Below are 24,475 nucleotides of genomic sequence, written 5' to 3' on the forward strand. Positions count from 1 at the left end.
GATCTACATGTTGCATAGTTTTTAAATCATACCAGTTATCCCACTAAATTGCTTCACAATGTGCATAATGAATACCTGCTATCCATTAAGGTCCTTTATTTATTTATATTTTCAATTCAACTTTTCAGCAGGTACAAAACAAGAGAAACAGTTGGCGCATCAGAACCAGAAAACAAAACAAATACCCAGGCGTGCAAAATTTAAGTGCAAAGCTCCTTTTTGCTCCTTGCTTTGTTACATGGCGTCAACTTCCCATGACTTCCCTAATCATCCGTGTGTGTGTGTGTGTGTTTATGTCGTCCTGCCTTTTCCCAAAATGGCCCTATAAGCAGCTTATGCTATAGGAGACCAAAATACAATTAACTACGAGCAAATGAAGCAATGGAGGCAGGCAACAATTAAAAGCTGCAATCAAACCAGCAGGTAAAAGATGAGTCGCAAGTCTCCCCGATATTATTAAAAGCCATTAAAGCCACAAGAGAATAGAAAAGGCTTCACTCTCACCGATCTTCTCCTTTACTAAAACAACAGCCGGTATACAAACTTGGCGATGGATCACAGCTCAGCACACAGCACATGGTCACTAGTCTTTGGGGGCTCCTTTCCCAGTTAGGAAGTGTGAGCTTAGAGGGAAGAAAGAGCAGGTGAGAGTTGTAGGAGGATGAGAAAGGGAGGGAGGGAGGAGGCAGAAGGGAAAGCAGCACAGCGGAGGCAGGCAGGCAGTTTACACATCACTTGGGAAGACAGGTGAACTAATATCAATGTACTGGAAGAAGCAAAGTTCACCAGTGTCAAAGCAATGATTCTTCAACATCAACTTCGTTGGACTGGTCATGTTGTGCGGATGCCTGATGATCGTCTTCCAAAGCAACTACTCTATTCCAAACTTAAAAATGGAAAGCGTAATGCTGGTGGTCAACAAAAGAGGTTTAAAGACTGTCTCAAGGCAAATCTTAAAGAATGTAGTATAAACACTGACAACTGGGAAACACTGCGCTCCAGTTGGAGAACAGCCTTTACCCAAGGTGTCATGGGCTTTGAAGAAACTCGATCTTGGGACGCAAGGGAGAAACGTGCTAAGAGGAAGGCACACTTGGCAAATCCACACCGCGATCAACCCCCTCCTGGAAACCAATGTCCCCACTGTGCAAGGACGTGTGGATCTAGAATTGGCTTCCACGGTCACTTACGGCCCACTGTTAAAACCGTGTTTATGGAAGACAATCTTACTTGGCTACGAGTGATTGCCAAAGAAGGAGGAGGAGGAGGAGATGGAGATGGAGGAGAGCAAACTCAACCCCAGTGGCCGTGGAGGATGTCAACTGGCAGAGCAAAAAAGGCGACGAAAAGCAAACGTTTTTAGTTTCATGTCCATGGTCTCTCCCATGATGTAACACCTTCATGACGTCACGTCATGGGTGTCATTGGGCACCCATAATCTGAGGCCCAAGTCGGTGCCTCTGTTGCTAATGGCTCGCCACACCCTTAACAAACTACAGTCCTCAGGAGTCTTTGGAGGAAGCCCTGGCTGTTTGAAGTGGTATGATCCTGCTTTAAATGTATAGTGCAGAAGGCTGATCGCCGAAGAATTGATGCTTTTGAATTATGGTGCTGGAGGAGACTCTTGAGAGTCCCATGGACTGCAAGAAGATCAAACCTATCCATTCTGAAGGAAATCAGCCCTGAGTGCTCCCTGGAAGGACAGATCGTGAAGCTGAGGCTCCAGTACTTTGTCCACCTCATGAGAAGAGAAGAATCCTTGGAAAAGACCCTGATGCTGGGAAAGATTGAGGGCACTAGGAGAAGGGGACGACAGAGGACAAAATGGTTGGACAGTGTTCTCGAAGCTACGAACATGAGTTTGACCAAACTGCGGGAGGCAGTGCAAGACAGGAGTGCCTGGCGTGCTATGGTCCATGGGGTCACGAAGAGTCGGACACGACTAAACGACTAAACAACAACAAGCAGACCCACTCTTCCTCAGACGAATGTTGGCCTCCAATTCCCATCAGCCTTGGCCAGTATGGCTAGCTGTCCGGGTTGATAGGAGCCCGCCCAGAGGGCACTAGGTTGAGGGAGGCTGTTTTCTATTTCCCTATTGTACCTGAAAGATAGTAAATTGATTCCAGTCATACATATTCAGTGATGGAGTTGTTATTATTTATTAAGTTTCTACACTGCCCTTCATCTGAAGAGCACAGGGTGATATAAAAATACCATAATAACAAACAAAAACAACACCCGCCCACCCCAGTTTAAAAGCCATAAGATTGTTTAATTGGCCAAAGGCCTGGGAGAAGGAATGCTTTCACCGGGCGCTTAAAGGTATGTAATGAAGGCACCAGGGGAGCTTCCCTGGGGAGAGCATTCCACAAATGTGTCATCATTTGGGTGCAAAATGGTTAATCTGCCTTCATCAGTGTTTCCCAAAACTCTTTCCAAGAGGAATTTCACAACATAACGGGGAAAGGGAAGGCAGGGGGAGAGGTAATTTTATAAGGTGGAAGTCTTAAAATGTCTAGAAATGGGAGAGATGAGGCTTTAGATCTCCCTGATGGAGCCTGGTAGGTTCTTAGCATCTCTAAATGAGGGTGGGGCTAGGCCCACCTTTTCTAAGCAACAGCTGCATTGAGGGAGGCCAACCTTCATCCTTGCCCAAGACATGTATGCGGAAAAAAGTTCCAAAATTCATCTTGGATGTGTAGGAAACCTTCCAAGCCCAACATTCTCAGACAGCTGCTCCTTCTTGAAGGAGAAAATTCTAACATTTCCCCCAGTAATCTCAGCTCTTGGACTTGCAGTCTAAGACTTGAAAATCACAGGGCTTTCCCCCTTTCCAAACATGAAATCTTCATCATGTTCCATGCTCAAAGATGTGCTGTGCTCTTCAGTGCGTGCCGACTGCCAACAACCCTTCCCTACCCTTCAGTCTCGCATTCACTTGGACTGTTTTCAATAAGGTAAATCTGTTGACATGATATGAACTGCTTTCAATGGCTGTTCGGCACAGCCTACTTTTGCTTCTTTCCAGTTTGTCAACTCTTTTTTTCAATAAGCATGGAGATATGGCGTTCCTCGCATTGCACATTCAGTCCTGGCATTTCGGCTGCTGGGGAGATTAAGCCAGCTCTGTTCGTAAATGTGCAAAGTGTGGAGATGGTTCCAGCCAGTAATAAGAATTGGAACAAGGTCTCTGGTAGTCCTAGCAACAGCTGCCACCTCTCACTGCGCTGGAGAGAAATAAACTGCTCTGTGGCTTCTTTACGTCGCTAATAATTACTTCCTGCAGAAGAACTGGACACACACGTTTGTGTATTTGACCCTTTAATTTGCTTACCACATTTTTATTTTATAACAAGGGCTTACAACCTAAGAGGGAAAGAGAGAAAGAGAGAGAGCACAAAAGGGGCATAGATTGGGGAGGGAAGAGGGAAATGAACCCAGGTATTGGGTCCATGGGGTCACGAAGAGTCAGATACGACCAAACGACTAAACAACAACAACAACAACAACAACATGTCATTGCATAATGGCCAGTGGAAATAGGTTGACTCCAGGTCTGAGGGGCTCTGGTGGTCTCACTCCTCGAGAAGTGGGATTACCTGCCTGTGTTGGCAGCGCCGAGCATCTGGCTCTGGCTCCTGCGTCTAATTTCCCACAAGGCATCACTGCCTGGAAGCATTGTGGGAAACAGAAAGGATGGCTAGATCCAGCCATTTGGTGCTGCTCGGAATACTGAACCGGGAGGTGGAAATTAAAAGGGTGTGTGTGTAACTTTGGCCCTGTCACTGCAGGAAACTCTTCTGAAAGAGGAAACCAACTGCAGTTGGTCTCAGCAGAGCTGAGCCTTGCAACTTCCCCTCTCCTTCTGTATTGCCAGCTGGAAACAAATGCCTAATAGTAGGGCCAGTCCTGGCTCAATATTCGAAACAAGCTTTCAGAGTTTTAGCCATCACCTTGGGGAAGGAGTGCTGTGTTCTTTCCAACGGTAGCTTGATATACAGAAATCAGCAGGGCAGAAATCACTACCAGATCTTTTTCATATCCAGCAGGGGGAATGGGACCTTTTTTAGCCAGTGGGTCACATTCCACCCTGGGAGACCAGGAGTGAAAAGCAGGAAGCAGGTGAATCAACAGATGCAATTGTTACCCATGCACAGATGCAATTGTTACCCATGCAATTGTTACCCATGCACAGTAGTTACCCATCCCCACCCAGACAAGCAAGAGGCATTATCAGAGCTCAAGGATACATGCCAACCAGGCAAAAGCATTCAAGGAGAGAGTGAGGCAGAGCTAATAAGAACACAGTTCTCCACTGGGGTGGCAGACCTGCATCTCCTTGAGACTACAGTTTGGGTTGAGCTGAAGGAATGCTCCACCACCGTACAAAAAAAATGAAGAGAAAAATCCTGCAAGCTAGCTCTGTTTATGGCGCTTTCCCTTTTCCTTGACATGCTTGTTTTCTACGTGCGGGGGATTTCTTGTAGGCTGGAAAAACTCAAGCACACACAGGAGTGTAACAAGGGGGGCAATGGGGGTGGGGCGACCTGGGCTCCACTCAGGGGGGGGCAGCACCCCCTCCCCACCTCCACCTATGATGGCCACTGCTGCCGCAGCGCGACTGCCATCGTGGAAAGGCCCCGATGTTGCTCGGCGTGTGCTTTGCTTGTTCCTGGGCGAGGGGCGGGCTAAGCAGGTGAGCTGCGGAGTGCCGAGAATCACCGCAGATCCTGGCGGTGGCAACCCGCTCCGCGGCTTGCTCGTGGTTTGCCGCCGCCGGCGCTCGAGCGCTAGGATCGCAGAGGAACCCACTCCATACAGCGCATGTGCAGTGGAACAATGCTCCAGGTGCGCCGTACGTAGTGGGTTGCCGTCACTGTGGGACCAGGGTCCTAGCGCCGCTGCCGACAACCCACTCTGGAGCGTGCGTGCGCAGTGTCGCTCCGTAGTGATGCTTGCGTCACTCCGTAGCGACGTTGTGCATGTACGCTCCAGAGCAGGTTGCCGCCCCGGGTGACCAAGCGGCTTGCTACGCCACTGACCACACAATTCAGCACCTGTTTTAGGGGAAGGGCAGAGAGTGTGTAGCTGGACCAAAGTCGCCTTGAGATGGCCGCTGAGGGAAGAAGAGAGGCCACCTCAGCTGCAGCACGGGGAGCAAAATGGCGGGCAGCTCGCCAGGCTCATTGGCTCTTTTTCCCGAGGAGCCTTGTGGAGATAGGGGAGGGAGGGAACAGCCACCACCCCAAGCACTTGATGGAGGAAACATCGCCTATGTGACTTCTGAGTAGGCCCTCTAACTTTCCTGGGTCCTTCAAAGGCAGATGTGGCAACGAAGCCTGAGAATTCTGCCCAGACGTTGAGTGGCTCCATTCCCCTCCAGCCCTTGAGGCTGGCAAAATGCCTCTCTGTTTCATCATCCGGTCCCTTTCCTTTCTCCCGGCGGGGAAAAAGCATTTCGACAAAGACTGTGGGCGTCTAAGTGGTAGCTAGATGTCCTCGTGCGCCTCTGAGAGAACGACGTGCTTCCATTTAATGGACCTTTCTCAAAAGCCGGCGTGTCCCTGCGTGACCTGAGTCTGGGGCGCTTTTGGAACGAGGAGTTTCTTTTGAGGAGCTGCTACCTGCAGGCCCACCGGAATGGCCTGGGAGTATGATCCACACAACTGGCCTTTAAAGGGGAGAACCTTTTGTTCTTGGGTCATTGTACGTGGCATTTTCCTCCCTCTGCATCACACCAAGGTCTTGGGGGTTGTCCCTTGAATACCCTTTGTTCAACGGTACTAATTATACTCCTATGTAATTTTGCTAAAGGTTGGTCCCCCTCGCCCACCATCTCTTTAGAAATGGATTCAGACCCTGGTTAGGAAAATGAGCAGAGGGCGTCGTCATTCCCCGTTCGCTCGGATTCATTGGCCTGGTAGGAAAAGGATTTACTCTGCGGGGAAACGAAACGAGAGCCTCGCAAACGAGCTTTCCGTACGTCTAATTAGCTACAGGTTGGGCCTAATGGAAGGAAATGACAAGCTGTCAATGGAGAGGCATGCAAGCGGCTGTACTCAGAGGGAGACATGAGCGCCATGCCAACTTTGAACGCGGCTCCTTTATCTTAAGCGCTGCATTTCCCGGAGATTAACCCTCGTCTGTTATTTTATTTTTTCCCTGTTTCGCACTTGGCTGAGGCTGCAGCCTCGTCTTGATGACAACCCCGTTTGGACAGACAGCGGGTTCTGATGGAACCCACTGCAAGCCCCGTGGTGCGCCATCTCAAGAGGAGACCGTGTGGGCAATGGAATCGTTTTGCCGCCTTTGTTAGAGCGGGGCTATTTCTCTCGGCAATAAAATGCTTTGGGAGGGAAGGGTCCTCCAGCGAAGGAAGCTGAAAGGGAGGCTGGCCTTTGAGGCCCATCTATTGCATGCTTACTGAGCTGCTTTTCAATGGCTGCATTAACAGGCAAGTAGGTTCCCCAGTGCTCCTAATTGCTTCTATTCACAAGCAGAACGCACTTTACCAAGGTTAAATCCCTTTTCTACGCCTCCGGAAGGTAGTTATGCATTATTATCTCCACCCCACCCACCACTTTAGCTGGTTATTTAAAGCAAGCATCGTTTCGGTATGTTTGTTTGTCCATTTCAGAAGGTTAGCTTGACCAGAGATCGGGAGAGCCCAGTGTTCTCGTAGTCTTCAAAAGGCCTGAGGAGAAGCTCTTACGATTTTAAAGCGTTCCAAATAATAAGAATGCAAGGCCTTTTCATTCCACATACCCCTTCCCACTGCAGAAACGGTGGGCCCAAACCAATAGGCATTTGAAGCAACTAGAGCAGGGTAGGCCTGGGGGTCAGATGCGGCCCAATCACCTTCTCAGTCCGGCCCGTGGACGTTCTGGGAGTCAGTGTGTTTTTACATGAGTTGAATGTGTCCTTTTATTTAAAATGCAACTCTGGGTTATTTGTGGGGCATAGGAATTCGTTCATCCCCCCCCCCCCCAATATAGTCCAACCCTCCAAAAGGTCTGAGGGACGGTGGACCAGCCCATGGCTGAAAAAGGTTGCTGACCCCTGAACTAGAGTGGCCATAAGTATAAGTTCTTTTCTTTCATTTTGTGCCGATTTGCATTTTGCCATTTATCTAAATTGCAGCCTAACACAGATATGGACTGTGCACGTACACTATGCAGTTTAAGAATCCCTGGAACTGTAGTTTGTTGGGGTTGCTGGAAATTGTAGTTCTGCAAGGGGTAAACAACAATTCCCGGGATTCTTTGGTGGGAATTGCTGTGTGCTTTAAATGTCTGGTGTGTACTTGTTTTTGTGTTCCCTTTCTTAGAGCAAACAAGGCAGACTGCCTCAGAAAATGAAACTACATTGTGGTGGAAATAACGTGTAAATCTCTCTCTCTCTCTCTCTCTCTCTCTCTCTCTCTCTCTCTCTCTCTCTCTCTCCCTATTTCGCTCAATGGTTTTGAAAAATAAAAATGAGAGAATGATTTGCAACAGCATAGCATTGTCAATTCTACAAGAGTCTTAGAGGACTCTCACAGCCTTGACATCTGAAGCCTTCCAGAACGAGTTAAGTAGATCCTGCATTTGAAGTGGCAGTACAATGCTGATTGTAGCAGAAGGAAGACATGAATTCTATTAATTCCAAAAGACTTCAAGAAAACTTGCGGCTCTGAAAAGTTCTGTACAGCTTTTGGTTCAGAGGTCCTGGGTGATAAAGAAGTGTGTCTGTGGGGGGAGGGGGAATAAAAAACCAAGGATAAAGATTCAGACAAAGACTGACAGGAGGACAGCAGCTTTTCAGCCTGAATCTCTTAGTTGAATGTCGCGTGTGATTTCAGCTTCGGCATTGAATGGTTATTCTTATTTTGAAATCATTGATGGCATAAAGAGGGGGAAAATAGCAAGGAGAGGTGCCCCGCTTAGACCTTTGTGCCAGCAGAGGTTCTTCATTGATAATTGCATCTGGAAACAGGTAATTGTTGCACCTGCTATAACCCTATGGCCCAGGACAAAAGATCTGTTGCATCAAATTTTGTGTGTTTGTGTGCATGCATGTGTAGACGATCCAACCTAGTATCTGACACCATCCTGCTATTCAGCAATGTAGTCTTTTTTTGTCTTTTACAACAACAACAACATCCTCATCATCATCATATTAATAACTAGCTGGCCCTGCCACGCGTTGCTGTGGCTCAGTCTGTTAAATGGAGCCTCAGAGCCCCCCTTCAGACTCCCCTCACCTTCAAAGTCCCCCTGTTTTACACGTGTTATGTTTACACAGGCGCATCCCTGTGACTCCCCCAACCCTGTTCCGACCTATGACCTATCCTGCCCCCTCCGCCCCCAGGCAAGCCCCCACCTCCACTCAACCTAGTCTGGAAAGCGGCCTAGTTTGCAAAGCCGAGCCGAGATGCTGTGGAGAGGGAAGCTTTCCTAGGTGCAGTACCAGTGTGGCCGTCACTAGAGGGCGCTGGTTTGCAACCTCTCCTGTGCTCCCAGCATGCACTTTCGTATGATTTGTGAGTTCTGAAACACGTGGTTTTGGGTTTTTTAGGTTGCACAGGTGTGACATCTGTCTTTGAAAACGGTATGGGCTTGCTCTCGTAGTCACATTTGACTTTGTGTCAAGATTTGAATGCTATCTGTCAAGCGGTTTTGTTGAACATTGGAGACGAACACACATACCCAGTTTACATTTATATATATATAGATAATAGGAATGGTTGGGGGAGCTGGGCATGTTTAGCCTGGGAAAGAGGAGACTGAGAGGGAGATATGATAACCATTGCCTGATATCTAAAGGGCTGCCACATCGAAGATGGAACAAGCTCGTTTTCTCTTTCTCTGGAGGGTAGGACTTGAACCAATGTCTTCAGGTTTCAAGAAAGGAGATTCCAACTAAATGTCAGGGAGAACTTTCTGACAGTAAAAGCTGTTTGGCAGTGCAACAGTCTGCCTGGAGTTTGAGGATACATTCCTGCCAGGCAAAAATCCTCAAGGCCAGTGAGGGTTGTAGCCTGGAGACATGGAGGGTCTGGGGAGGGAATATGGCCTGGGAATAATCGAATCACAGAATTGTAGAGTTGGAAGGGACCTCAGGGGTCATCTAGTCCAACCCCCTGCAATGCAGGAATCTCAACCCATGGTTTCCTCATTCAATTAGAAACCATAACCAGGCCCTGCTTAGTTTTGCAAATGTGCTAGCAGTTTTCTGGCTGCCTGTAAGCCAGATATGGAAATCTGGAGGGCCACATTTGACCCCCACTCCCAGACAGGCCTCAGATTCCCAACCCCGATGTAGATAAAAACCACTTGCCAGTTGTTGTTGTTGTTGTTTTTTTTAAAAAACACACCTATGACCAATTGTGCTAAGGCTGTCATGTGTGGTTCTACCATATGATAAAGGATGTGAAGAAGTCCATCAAGGTTGGGGAACACTGTGACTCTCAATTGCCCCAGCTAGTGTTATGTACTGAGCTGAACAATAGGATCCAGAATCAGACTGAAGGCCCTTGCCAGGAGTTATGTGTGGTGGCCAGGGATTGACGGAGAGATAGAGGCCTGGGTCCAACACTGCCAGACCTGCCAAGAATCCCACCTTCGTCACCAGTGAAATATACTCGGAGTCGAGAGTGAATTTCATGCTCTTTATTCAGCTCGTAGTCATCAAGGAGAAGAAGAGGAGAATGCCCTTTTCCCCAAACCATCTGCTTATATACATTATTTACACAATGGGCTTTGCGTGATTGGCTACTTCAGGGCTGCTCCTGCAGGCCAATCAGGTTGCGGATTGACTTCTGCCAGCCGCCTGATTGGCTGCTCCTGCAGGCCAATCAGGTTGCGGATTCACTTCCACCTGGAATTTGGATTGGGTGGCTCCTGCGGACCAATCAGACTGCTGATTCTGGATCCTATTGTTCTATGATTCAGCTCAGTACATAACACCTAGCAAGATCAACAGTTGGAGATGATGGAAGTTGCAGTCCTACAACATCTGGAGGGCCATAAGTTTCCCTCTTCAAATATACAAAAAACGTTTGACAAAAGAATATGAGGAGGGGTGATGCTGGTGAATTAAACTGCTTCCAAACACCTGCAGTTCATTCCATTCAGTGTCCCTCGTTTACTCAACAAGGCTTCAATTAATGGTCATGTAATAGTCTTCCAGTGCTTAGGTGCAACTGTCTTAGCTGACATCAATAAATTGACGGTGTTCCTAGGGATTGACATCTTTTACAAATTCATGTCGGACTGCTTGGGTCAGTAGCACCATATGCCTGTGTGCAGGCTAAAGCGAAAGCGATTATGCTGATTAACTCAGGGAAACTTCAGCAACTAACATCACCTTCGTTTTATTTGTATGCCTTTCCATAGCTAAAACCCATTGCTCAAGGTGGCTTACAATGCGAAAAAGTTTAGGTACATAATTACAAAAGTGCTAATAAAGAATAAATCAAACGCAGCAAAAAGTACACAACCAAACCGAACAATTTCCACATCAATCATAAGAAGATCTAAAAACAAAGATGCAAAGAATTAGTATCTATAGCAGCAACAAAACCCTCTAAACCGGGCACCCCCAAACTGTGGCCCTCCAGATGTTTTGGCCTATAACTCCCATTATCCCTAGCTAACAGGACCAGTGGTCGGGGAAGATGGGAATTGTAGTCCAAAACATTTGGAGGGCCGAAGTTTGGGGATTCCTGCTGTGCCATTCACTGTGCCATTCATTGTATTGTCCATCAATGTGCCTGGATATTATTAAGCATCTCCCCCCCCCCCCCCCCCGAGAGAGTTGCTGCCTGAAGTACTTAAAGGTAATTCGTTCCTGTAGCTGGTGCTTTTGAGTTCCTATAAACAGCAGTGATTTAAGTTTTTATTTTATTTTAAACGTGAGACTATTGTAAGCTCTCTATGGAGCCTGTTACTAAGGAAAAAGCATTCTTTCTGAAGGTGTGTGTGATTAAAGAAAGAGAATGTTGGGTTGCTTTGGCTAAGCGAGTTTAAAAGGAATTTTGATGGGTATTTGCAACCACAGGAGGTTGGGGAATGGCAGAACCAGTGCAAGAAAGGGGCAGTTCTTGCAGAAGAAGATCCATGGGTTGTTTAGTATACTAATGCCATTACCTCGATGAATACCCACCACCTCCTAACTGCAAGGACGTGAAGGATTAGCCACTCATCTATCTTTTTATCACCCCCATTTACACCCCATCTTTCTTCCATCATAGAACCCAAGGCAACGTGCATTGACTGGACACAGATGTGCTTAACTGCAGCACAGCGATGTCCTCATGCGTCTTCAGACCTTACCCTTTGGGCTCTGTTAGCCCTAAAGTGGTGTATTTAGGCTCAGAGCTGAATGCTGGACAGCAACAGAGGAAGATGGTTATTGCCCCGATGTCCCGCTTCTGGGCTCCCCATAGACACCTGGTTGGTCATGGAGAAGGGGAAAGATGTTGGATTTGACGGTCCTTTTGTCTCATTCAACGGGGTGAGCTCCCATTGCTCGGTCCCTGCTCCTGCCAACCTAGCAGTTGGAAAGCACGTCAAAGTGCAAGTAGATAAATAGGTACCGCTCCAGCAGGAAGGTAAACGGCGTTTCCGTGCGCTGCTCTGGTTTGCCAGAAGCGGCTTAGTCATGCTGGCCACATGACCCGGAAGCTGTACGCTGGCTCCCTTGGCCAATAAAGCGAGATGAGCACCGCAACCCCAAAGTCGTCCGCGGCTGGACCTAATGGTCAGGGGTCCCTTTACCTTTACCTTTACCTTTACCTGTCTCATTCAACAGGGCTTTTCTGATGCTCTTATTGCAAGGATGCCCCAACTTTTTATTGCCTAGCTTTAGTGCCTCGGTCCGGTATACCTGAAGGAGCGTCTCCACCCCCATCGTTCTGCCCGGACACTGAGGTCCAGCTCCGAGGGCCTTCTGGCGGTTCCCTCATTACGAGAAGCCAAGTTACAGGGAACCAGGCAGAGGGCCTTCTCGGTAGTGGCACCCACCCTGTGGAATGCCCTCCCACTAGAGGTCAAAGAGAACAATTACCAGACCTTTAGAAGGCATCTCAAGGCAGCCCTGTTTAGGGAAGCTTTTAATGTTTGATGGATTTCTGTATTTTAGAATTTCTGTTTTTTGGAAGCCGCCCAGAGTGGCTGGGGGAACCCGGCCAGATGGGCGGGGTATAAATAATAAATTATTATTATTATTATTATTATTATTATTATTATTATTATTATTATTAGTGCCCCAGTCTGATGTTACTTGGCTGGTGGGGGTGGGGGTGGGGAGTTTGCATGTGTATGCGGACGGACACGGATTGTGCAAAACTTTCCAGGAACTTAGCAGAAAAATCACAGGTTTTATTTGCCTGTTGGTTTGTGAATCCCCCCCCCCCTTTAGAAGTTGCAAGGTCACAACAAGAAGGAAAAAACCATTTGAAATTTTCATATTAAAGTCTACAGGAGATGAAGTAAAGCTGCCAGAGATGAGCACATTAGCAATTACCGAGACACGATGTTGGGACTAAATTATCGCTGCTGTTCAGCCCAACTTCGTTGCATCTCAGAACAGCAGGAGGGAGCCTTATCTTCCTTTACTTGTGCTTGAATTATTGCATATATCATAATGCAGAATAAAGCACATTTGGAGCATGATATTGTGCTTCTCCCCCCCCTCCCCCTTTACTTCTGTCATCAGCAGGAGGTCAAGGGCATTTGCATGATCCCAGGATTCTTGCAACTGGGCTGAGCAGAAAGTTTACTGGGTATGCTAAGGCTGTGGACAAACTATACATTCAAAGCAGATGTAAAGCACATCCCCCCTCCATCATGGAAACTGTAGTTTATGCTTCAGAGATTTATGATTCTAGCACCCTTAACAAACTACGCTTCCCAGGAATCATTTTTTGAGGGGGGTATGTATGTAGCCTTGTCAATCTGAAAAAAGCAAAAACCTGCACAAAAGCCACTTAATAGTTGGAAAGTTATTTTAATAAAAGTATCTTCCAATAATAGAATCATAGAGTTGGAAGAGACCACAAGGGCCATCCAGTCCAACCCCCTGCCAAGCAGGAAACACCATCAAAGCATTCCTGACAGATGGCTGTCAAGCCTCTGCTTAAAGACCTCCAAAGAAGGAGACTCCACCACACTCCTTGGCAGTAAATTCCACTGCCGAACAGCTCTTACTGTCAGGAAGTTCTTCCTAATGTTTAGGTGGAATCTTCTTTCTTGTAGCTTGAATCCATTGCTCCATGTCCGCTTCTCTGGAGCAGCAGAAAACATCCTTTCTCCCTCCTTTTATATATTGAACATGGCTATCATATCACCCCTTAACCTTCTCTTCTCCAGGCTAAACATACCCAGCTCCCTAAGCCGTTCCTCATAAGGCATCGTTTCCAGGCCTTTTACCATTTTGGTTGCCCTCTTCTGGACACGTTCCAGCTTGTCAGTATCCTTCTTGAACTGTGGTGCCCAGAACTGGACACAGTACTCCAGGTGAGGTCTGACCAGAGCGGAATACAGTGGTACTATTACTTCCCTTGATCTAGATGCTATACTCCTATTGATGCAGCCCAGAATTGCATTGGCCTTTTTAGCTGCTGCATCACACTGTTGACTCGTGTCAAGTTTGTGGTCTACCAAGACTCCTAGACCCTTTTCACATGTACTGCTCTCAAGCCAGGTGTCACCCATCCTGTATTTGTGCCTTTCATTTTTTTTTTTGCCCAAGTGTAGTACTTTACATTTCTCCTTGTTAAAATTCATCTTGTTTGCTTTGTCCCAGTTCTCTCATCTGTTAAGGTCATTTTGAAGTGTGATCCTGTCCTCTGGGGTGTTAGCCACCATTAGTTATGTTCTATGGGTAGAACATAACCTGCATGTCTGCCATGGACCATGCATGGTCTCTGCATGGGTGATGGGGGCAGGGACCTTGCCCTGGAAATGCCTGCCTTGCCAGAGATTGCCACAAGAGAGGAGCCACAATAGCAATTGGCTAACAACTACTTCACCCAAGGAGGTACCACTGCCCCGCTTGTTTAGCAGATGATGGTGACTCAGAACCCTGCAGTGCGGAAGGGAAACTTTGGTACTACCAGAAGGCTCCCAACACCACCAGAGCCAGGGTCTAAGAAATAGGGCACAATCTCTTTAAATTGCAACAGCTATCTTCAGTGAGGGTGGAGCGAAGGACAATCCCTTGGTTACAGAACTAATTGAAACCCAGTTGACTCCCAGCTGTCACAGAAGCAGCACCCTTAGCTTGCTGCTCAAATTATTACCATTTGTTAAATTTGTATACCGCTCTTCATCTGTAGATCTCATGGTGGTTCACACTATCAGAGGTGGGTTGTGTAGCTAGCCTCTAATATTTGTTTGTCTACAAAAGCATTTTACTCTGTTTATCAGCAAAAACAATAGGTTCCCCCAATGACTTAGCAAAGCTCAGAAATGAGACAGTCTCTTCCTTAAGGCTTTCAGTCAGAAAGGCATGACATGAAAGGGAAAAGAGTTGGTGAGGGAGGAGGAAAAAAGCAAACCCAAGCCCTGGACTTTAGTTACACAGACCAGCAGGTAGGAGTGCAGGTGGCCATGGAACCAATCACAATGGTTCTGTACAACCTTCAATACTGGAGAGGGCACAGCTCTGAAATGCCAGTCAAGGAGGGAGCACAAGTAAGGATCATATCGTTATGCTCAGATTCTCCTGGCAGGCTTCCGATTGGCTGCAATGAGTACAGGATGCTGGTCTACTGTAGATGGTCCTTTGGCCTGACCCACCAAGGCTCTTAGGTTCTTAGATGACCTTTGAGGTCCCTCCTGGCTGCCTGATTCCACCTTTACCCATGGCCCCATGTTTGGTCCACAAGCTGCCAATTGCTTGTCCTCAGTTTCCCTGATGACCTGGAACAGATTGCCTTGTTTTTGAGTAGCTCCGAAGTGGCTCCATTCTGAACCCCGTGAATTTCAAGGAGAATAAGTGATTGTGGCTGTGAGCAGCCAACAGACCAGCTCCATCTCAGCAGGAGATCAATTATACCCAGTGCTGGCTGATGAGGGTATGGGATTTCATTGCTGAAGGCGGACAAATGTGGAAGTCAAGTAAGTGTAAAGCAATTGCATTATTAAAGGGCTCTGCAACCAAACAGGATCTGGGGCTTAGTCATAGTCAAGCAAGCTTGACTTGTGTGTTCCTAGTTTGTACAGCGATTCATTATCGCTGTCGCAGTGTCTGAACTTCAAGGGAGAGTTCACTGTCATAATAATAATAATAATAATAATAATAATAATAATAATAATAATAATAATAATAATTTATTATTTATTATTTATACCCCACCCATCTGGCTGGGTTTCCCCAGCCACTCTGGGCGGCTTCCAACAGAAAATTAAAACACAATAATCTATTAAACATTAAAAGCCTCCCTGAACAGGGCTGCCTTCAGATGTCTTCTAAAAGTCTGGTAGTTGTTTTCCTCTTTGACATCTGGTGGGAGGGCGTTCCACAGGGCGGGCGCCACCACCGATGCTGTACAGGATAAGGTGCCATCTCCTCACCCCTTAATATTTCTTAAATAATGAATGAAGAAAAATGGGGGAAATCAGCCAACTTGCAGGTAGGAATGGGCAAATACATTAATTTCAATTTTTCACTTTTTCCATTTTCCTATTCTTAAGTTCTCCACATTTCTACATCAGTGTGTGTGTTTTTATTAAAAGAACTTAAGTGTGCATGAAAATTTGTCAGATTTTCAGTTCAAGTTTATCCCAACTTGACACATTTTTGTATGCAGTTTTGCCCGATATAATACAGTTTTTAATTTTTTAATAAACGAAATAAACCAAAGATCAAGAGGATAAGGAAATACTGTTACAGCAGGTACAAGGCAGCATAAATTGGACATTATCATTGAACTTGCTGTTCCAAAATTTTGCAAAAAGTACAATTATTTTGTAACAAATAAGCTTAATCATAGTTACTATGGACCAAATTTTCTCAATTCATTCAGATATGGTAGGAGAGTTTCTTTTCCCTCTCCCAAATCTTTAGGTACTATAATCTTAGCAGAAGTTATAAGATTAAACACTGTTTCTTGATCATTTTCCGGAATAACATGTATACACTGATGGGAGGGCGTTCCACAGGGCAGGTGCCACTACCAAGAAGGCCCTCTGCCTGGTTCCCTGTAACCTCACTTCTTGCAGTGAGGGAACCGCCAGAAGGCCCTTGGAGCTGGACCTCAGTGTCCGAGCTGAACAATGGGGTGGAGATGCTCCTTCAAGTATTCTGGGCTGAGGCCGTTTAGAGCTTCAAAGGTCAGCACCAACACTTTGAATTGTGCTCGGAAACATACTGGGAGCCAGTGTAGGTCTTTCAAGACCGGTGTTATATGGTCTCTAGCTGCCGCATTCTGGATTAGTTGTAGTTTCCGGGTCACCTTCAAAGGTAGCCCCACGTAGAGCGCATTGCAGTAGTCCAAGCGGGAGATAACCAGAGCATATACCACTCTGGTGAGACAGCCTGCGGGCAGGTATGGTCTCAGCTTGCGTACCAGATGGAGCTGGTAGACAACTGCCCTGGACACAGAATTGACCTGCGCCTCCATGGACAGCTGTGAATCCAAAATGACTTCCAGGCTGTGCACCTGGTTCTTCAGGGGCATAGTTACCCCATTCAGGACCAGGGAGTCCTCCACATCCACCCGCCCCCTGTCCCCGCAAAACAGTACTTCTGTCCTGTCAGGATTCAACTTCAATCTGCCCCAAGGTCACCCAGTGAGTTTCTGGGCTGAGTGGGGATTTGAACCCTGGTCTCCCAGATCCTAGTCGGACGCTCTAGCCATTACTCCACACTGTTGGACAACCTGTCTTGAACAAACGGGGGTGACATTTCAAGCTCCGGCAGATCCCATCCATCTCTATTATGATGTGAAGCCAGAATGTTAATGAAAGAATAAGGTAGGGTGCTTTGGTGACAATACTGGAGGGAGCCTAACAGCAGCAAGGTTTTCCAAGATGAAGCACACAAGCTGTTTCCCTGCTCCCATCAGGGCCAAGAATGGAGCTGGCCAAGAAGGTAGAGTGGAAGCCAAAGAAAAACGCAGATGCCATTGCTGGAGATGAATAGAACAAAAGCGGTCGAAGAAAACCGCCCATTTCCTTCTCGGAGGCCTTGTCATTTGGATTTTGGCATCCCACTTAACTGAGCCTCATGAGCGATACTGGAGACAGGCAAGGCTCCTGGAGCAGAAAGATAAAGAGCTTGTAAGGGGAGCGCTTGCCACACAGCAATTAACAAGGAGAGATGGCACCAGGCAAATATTTCAATTGCTTGCACGGGGCTGCTGCCAGTAGGCTTTGCCATTTTGCCCTAATGCTCTGGAGGCGCCAGCAGCCTCTCTTGCGATGGAGGGTCTGTTTTGTTGGCATTTCTTCGTTCTTTCTTTCTTTTTCTTTTGCAAAAGGTCTTCTGAGTCTGGGCATTTTAATTGACAAGGGGATTACACTTGGCAATCAAGCTGCCAAGCCAGGATCCTCGCTGTCACTCTTCCTTTTAAATAAATTCAGGGTTGTTTGCCACCCCTCTCCCAATCATCTTGTGCGTGAAAGACTGCCCTGCGGACAGTTATCTATGGAAGACTTGTCGACAGTGGAGCCTCATTTGTTTGGGGATGACGCAAATGCCTCATCCATTGCTTTTGGCCCCTTTGGAACTTACCTGAGTAAACTGCTCTCCTGTGAGCAGAGTAATGTGTGACCTGCAGGCTCCTCGAACTCGTTCCTGCAGGAGGTAGTGATGGCCGCCAACTTGGATGTCTTTAAGAGAGGATTTGACAAATTCGTGGAGGAGAAGGTTTCCGGTTGTGCTGCTGCAGACGCACCATGTCTCCTCCCAGTGGTCATTCCTCCTCTGGCCACTGCTTTGGGTCCGCATAACAGAGGTACACATATGAGCACCTCAAATCTTCCTGCATGATGATATGCACTTTGGACTCCCCAAAAGGGCCGGCCCTGCCACTGGACAGAGTGAACCAGCAGCCCAGCCAGCAGATGCTGGGAAGCAGGAAACCGCATTGAGGTGCCGGGGGACAGAGATTTATATGTGTCACATAAGGTTACCAGATTCCCCCCCCCCACAAAGAATCTGGGGACTCTTTTTTTTTGAAACGAGAAAAAAAGTTGTTTTAAAAAAAGTTTTAAAAAAGAAGTAGTAATATCTTCTCTTCTATGGTCTCCTCTGTTGCGCAGCCTTCCTCTGGGCCCCAGCCTGCTCTCTTGGAGTGCTAGCCGCTGTGGAGTAGGCTCGGGTCGGGCCTGGGCTCGGCCACATGTCCTTCCCCTCCTGGTGCTCTCCTACCTCTCCTCCTCAGCGTCAGCAGCGGCATGGCAAGGTCGGGGCTCCCCTCTTTTTTCCTCCTTCCTCTTCCTCTCTCCTCCTTCTCCTCTCCCCCTTCTCCCTGCGTCGGCTCCAGGGTTTTCCTGGCCCTGGAGCGCTGCTGGGCAGTCGGCCGAGCGCTCTCGCTCCTGGATTGATTTGGGTCACGGGTGTGTGTGTGTGTCAGTGGTTCCCCCAGTTGACGCGCTGGGCACCCCTGGTTCCCTTTTGGTTGTGGCAGCGGCGGCAGCAGCAATGTTAGCAGCCTGGAGCCAGTCTGGTAGCGCACTTGGCTCTGACTGGCTTCAGGAGTTGCTTGCTGCCATGGCGCCCGCCATTTTGCATCGCTGGAAGTCCCCAAATGATGTGTCTTGTGCCGTTGAACCAATCACGCAACACTCATTCCCTACTAATAAATCTGCAACACTTAAAATATAAATCCGGGGACATTCAATGAAATCCGGGGATGGTCCAGGGACGGATTTTGTCCGGGGACAGATTTGTGAATCCGGGGATTGTCCCCGGGAAAGTCTGGTAACCATAACATAACCTGCCCTGAACCCACAAAGGTTACATACTGCTGTCCCGTCTCCAGTATTGAAACAAGATTCAGCTGCCAGTTGAGTCAGCTTCTATGCATGGAATGGGGGCAGGGGGCCATCTTGCTCTTTGCCTCTGGTAGCAGAAGGACTAGGGCTTGCCCTGCTGCTTCTACATTAGCTGCCTCCCTTAAATGTTCCAGAAAGAGACAGTGGCCCATGGCATTCCCACACAGGGGGAAGGACTATACCTCTGCTTTGCATGTAGAAGGTCCCAGGTTCAATTCCCGGTGGCGTTTCCAGGTAGGGACACCTCCTCTGAAACCCCAGCGAACTGCTGCCAGCCAGTGTAGACATTACTGAGCTAGATGGGCCCAATGGTCTGAGTTGGTATAAGGCAGCATCCTACATACCTATGAAAGATACCAGTGCCACATTTTCTGTGTGTGTGTGGGGGGGAACCCTATATATAGCGGTCAATAACTGACAATTTGCTTTCAGCAACCTGACACCCGAGGCAGCCATCTCACTTTGCCTAATAATAGGGCTGGCCTTGGCTGAAGCTGGGTGCTTTTGGTTCTTACCGTTCAATAGTAGATGGAGGGGGAAATGATTACACCTTTGTGCCTTTTTGTCCACTTTGGGAAATGTCTGACTTTCTTGTCCTTGGTCTTTTTTCCAGGGGGCTGGCAGTTTCTCCTACTCCAGCTCTATATTTTTCAAATGTATTAATTCCCCTTACCACTCCTGACTCCAGTTCCCGAAGCAGTAAACACGTTATTTTGAACTGCTCAACAAGCACTCTTAACTCGGCCTTCGATAGGTTCATCATTTTCGCGGCCGTGATTGTCTGCCGCGGGTAGCGTAGAGATAATTCATAACATTCACGTCCCAAGAGGGCCCTGTTCCTGCCATTGCTGCAGCTTCCAATTCCAAGAGAAACCAAGTATCCATGTCTGGTCCACCTCCTGCTCTGTCCCACCCCACTGTTGTAAGAACTTTAAGGTTATATATATATATATCAATTGTTCATAAACATGTACATAAATGTACCAAGCAAACAGTACAGCAAGACAGGCCTGATAAACCATTTTGATTCTCCCAAAACATCTTTAAGCAGAGGCTTGACAGGCATATGTCAAGAATGCTTTGATGTTGTTTCCTGCTTGGCAGGGGGTTGGACTGGATGGCCCTTGTGGTCTCTTGCAACTCTATGATTCTATGAAATGTTTCTCTGCAAGGAGAGAAGGGGGGTGAAGGAACTTTCCCATTGTCTCAAGGATTAAAGTGATCTCCATCTCGAAGGAATGGCCAGGCTACCCAGGAAAAGGCAGACTAAGAACTTTGTTAAATTTATAAGTCACATAGTAAACAGGATAGACAGGATTTCATGTTAATACCTCCTCACACCCAACCGCTTACCAACAATATCCGCCCTTCCCTCAGGTGGGTGGGGTTTGTGACACCGCACGGGGCTTACCTGGCCGGTGCCACCCACCTGTGTGAGTTGGCCTATGACCCGTCAACCGGCCAGGTAGGACAAAGGATGCCTGGCCGGAGGGGGCGGAGTAAGGCCAAAGAAAGGAGGCTGAACACAGTGGAGAAGTTTGGTCAAACTCACGTTTGTAGCTTCGAGAACACTGTCCAGCCATCTCATCCTCTGTCGTCCCCTTCTCCTTGTAATTTACATTTTGACAAATTCAGGGACATGGCTGTCATCAAGACATCTCCAGAATAATCAGGGTGCCATTTCCAGAAGATTCGCAGATAGAGCTCACAAGTACTCTGTTTACTGAAATTGTTAATCTCCCCTTCCCACCTTTTTTCGCTCCATCCACTTACATGTACAGCCAAAGGTATATAAGGGAAAATGTTCTTTTGTTCAGGGTTCCTCTTGCCACCCCTGCTTTTTTGGGGGGTGGGGTGGGGTGGGAACCTCTGTTATAACAGACCTCTGTCTTTTTTAAATAAAGATCACGCTTTGCTTTACAAGCCCTGGGTTTTGGTCTTTGTCATTTTATCCCGACCAAAAGGAGCCTAGGTCTATCTGCTCCTTAAAGGATTTGAGTCCTCCTTATGAGGCTGATCTCCCTTTAAGGGAACTTATTAATTTTTATAACACCCCCTCCCCCCCAGCCTCCGGCTTGCAAAAAGGACACTTTTTTCCTGTTTGCTTACCTCATCACCCACTGCAATTCTGGAGACTTGTTCCTGACGCTCTGGACTTTTGTCTCTGCTAACTAGCTCTTCCCTCAATTCCCCATTTTCTTCCTGGCCCAGAGAGTCTCTGTTAATGGCCTTCTTAATGGGTTAATGGCTCAGCCACCATCAGCCTCTGTTCTTCCAGTGCCCCCCCCCAATCCAGCGAATTCTGCCGGCTGACTTGGCTCTTAAGCATAAACTGACTCCTGTTTTGGCACAGTTTAGTCAAACCTTGATTAATTCAAACTTTTACTAATTCCAATAATTATGGGTGACGTGTACCCGCAAACTCTGGCACTCAGAACCTACAACAATATAAATTAGCATTTGCAAATGATTTTCAAGTCTGCGTTGTGCCTCACATATCTTAAGTGCCAAATGACAAGGATTGCTCTGTAAATTTAGATATATATATATTTTGCATTTCAGAATACTGTAATATTCCCCAAGTCACCAAGAGAAGGCAAATTATGTTTTTAAAAACAATATATATATTTAATCTCCTTAACACACGCGCTCTCTCGCTCTCTCTTTTGAAAGTTTGGAAATAAAGTGGGCTGTGATCCTAAACTTATTACAGAGTAAGACCCACTGAATACTGTGAGGGACTTCCTTCTGAGGGTGGCATTAAACTAAATTTTACTCAGAGTAGTTGCACTGAAATTAATGAACATGACTTGCTGTGCAATCCTATGCATTTTTTTCCCCAGAAGTAAGAGTTCCCGTGTTCAGTGGGGCTCACTCCCAGGTAAGTATGTTTAAGATTGTAGTCCATATTTGTTTCATTCCTTGCAATGTGTCTACTCTGAGGAAAGCTTAGTTGAATAACACCCCAAGTAAACATGAGTTGTGCTGTAAATTTCTTTCTTTCTTTCTTTCTTTCTTTCTTTCTTTCTTTCTTTCTTTCTTTCTTTCTTTCTTTCTTTCGCATTACAGAGAAGGCAATTGCAGCATCCCCATTGGGTGAGGCGATATAATTACTGGATTCACTTCCTTGGAAAAGCATAATTAAGGTAACTTGAACTGTGGCAGTGGCAGAGCCAGCTAGTTTGCTGCTTCAACAAATTAATGGCCAGAGCTTGTTCTCCCACTGCTGCTAACTTTACCAGATTGTGGGACTGAATGTCTTTCTCGCCTCCAAAATTTTATGCCTGGATAACGAATGAGTCACAATTTTGGGGCCAGTGGCTGTCGCTAGGGCCAAACCCTTGCGAAATGAAAAGCTAAAACTCTGTGAAGCCAGAAGGCAAAAAAAAGGGTCAAGTCTGGCAACCTCTGTGAATTAGTGGAATTAGTGGAAATATGCTTAATTAACAACAATCTGCCTGCATTTTTTAAACGCTCTGTGAAATTTGGATTTTAGTTTGTGGGAAAGGTTGCTGGTTGGAGTGCACCTCTTGGGGGGGGGGAACCTCTTGGGTTAGCAGCACCCAAGTGACCTCCCCAGGGCGCAAGCCTGCGCAATGTGTCTTGGGTCGCCCAGATGACAAGATGTGTCTCACTGATGTGGCCCAAAGGAAAGCAGAGCAATATGTTTGGCTGCAGTAATTGCCAGAAGGAGGCATACAAATCATAGAATCATAGAATCGTAGAGTTGGAAGAGACCACAAGGGCCATCCAGTCCAACCCCCTGCCAAGCAGGAAACACCATCAAAGCATTCCTGACAGATGGCTGTCAAGCCTCTACTTAAAGACCTCCAAAGAAGGAGACTCCACCACATTCCTTGGTAGCAAATTCCACTGCCGAACAGCTCTTACTGTCAGGAAGTTCTTCCTAATGTTTAGGTGGAATCTTCTTTCTTGTAGTTTGAATCCATTGCTCCGTGTCCGCTTCTCTGGAGCAGCAGAAAACAACCTTTCTCCCTCCTCTATATGACATCCTTTTATATATTTGAACATGGCTATCATATCACCCCTTAAAGGCGCCATCCATCCATTTTAGGGACTCCACTCTGGATTTGTGTAGGGTTTACACCATGGGTAGGCAAACTAAGGCCTGGGGGCCGGATCCAGCCCAATCGCCTTCTAAATCTGGCCCGCGGACGGTCCGGGAATCAGCGTGTTTTTACATGAGTCAAATGTGTCCTTTTATTTAAAATGCATCTCTGGGTTATTTGTGGGGCAGAGGAATTCATTCACCCCCCCCAATATATAGTCTGGCCCCCCACAAGGCCTGAGGACAGTGGACCAGCCCCCTGCTGAAAAAGTTTGCTGGCTCCTGGTTTACATTGTAGCCTTTTCTTCTCCCTAAGATCCCACAAGGCTGCTGAGCTTTAGGATCAGAGATTTCCTTCTCCTTGATGGGCTTGACAAGCCCCATCTGACCTTAAGTTCTCTCTACAGTACGTGCAGAAACCACCACCTTGACTGCTTGACCCACTTTTGGCCTTGTCCCCTCAATCTGCTGGAGCCCGTCTTTGCATGCAGGGGATGTCCCTAACTCCACCAAGGGTTTAAGACCCATTGGCTACCCTCACCTGGTTTGGCCGGCCAGTTGAAGCCATCTGTTGGGGTGCGACTGCTGCTGCTGCATGCGGACAGCTTCTAGGAGCCGCAGGTGAGAGCTGAGTGCAGGGTGAGGACCAAAGGTGGACAAACAACCCCAGAAGGACCGCAACATGTCTCCCACTAGAGGTGTACTGCATTACCGCTTACTCCTCATCCAGCTGTGTTGTACTACAAGGACCAGGGCTGCGGTCTAAACCACTGAGTATAGCTGCCAAGTCTCCCTTTCCCCCCGGGAAACCCCCATTTTTAAAGCTGTTTCCCGCTGTCATCCCAAATGGCGAAATATCCCATAATTCCCCCAGATTTCTTCCGGTGCTGCTCTGCCCATGTCTGGGCACTGGAAATCAGCAGCGCCGGCACTGTCGCTTCTACGCATGTCTGGACATGCGTAGAAGCGACTTCCGGTGCCGGTGCTGCTGATCCCATATTTTTCTAACTGGGACTTGGTAGCTATGACCACTGAGCCTCTTGGGCTTGCTGATCGGACGGCCGGTGGTTCGAATCCCCACAACGGGGTGATCTCTTGTTGCTCTGTCCCAGTTCCTGCCAACCTAGCAGTTTGAAAGCATCCCAGTGCAAGTAGATAAATAGGTACCGCTGCGGTGAGAAGGTAAATGGCATTTCCGTGCACTCTGATTTCTGTCACGGTGTTCTGTTGCTCCAGAAGTGGTTTAGTCATGCTGGCCACATGACCTGGAAAGCTGTCTGTGGACAAACGCCGGCTCCCTGGGCCTGAAAGTGAGATGAGCGCCACAACTCCGTAGTCACCTTTGACTGGACTTAACCATCCAGGGGTCCTTTACCTTTTTACCTTTACAAGGACCATCTTGACCAATGATGGGAGG

General features: G+C 47.4%; 1 long non-coding RNA gene across 1 annotated transcript in view; it reads left to right on the forward strand.

The window, feature by feature from the left end:
- The first annotated feature begins 20,920 nt into the window (after positions 1 to 20,920).
- LOC132592700 (uncharacterized) overlaps positions 20,921 to 24,475 on the forward strand; it is a 76,998-nt gene continuing 73,443 nt past the window's right edge. The window contains exon 1 of the long non-coding RNA XR_015945934.1: positions 20,921 to 22,135. This is a non-coding gene — a long non-coding RNA (uncharacterized LOC132592700). The remainder of the gene's footprint in view (positions 22,136 to 24,475) is intronic.

The sequence above is a fragment of the Zootoca vivipara genome, chromosome 9 (assembly GCF_965207765.1).
Source record: "Zootoca vivipara chromosome 9, rZooViv2.hap1.1, whole genome shotgun sequence".
In the NCBI taxonomy this organism is placed as follows: Eukaryota; Metazoa; Chordata; class Lepidosauria; order Squamata; family Lacertidae; genus Zootoca; species Zootoca vivipara.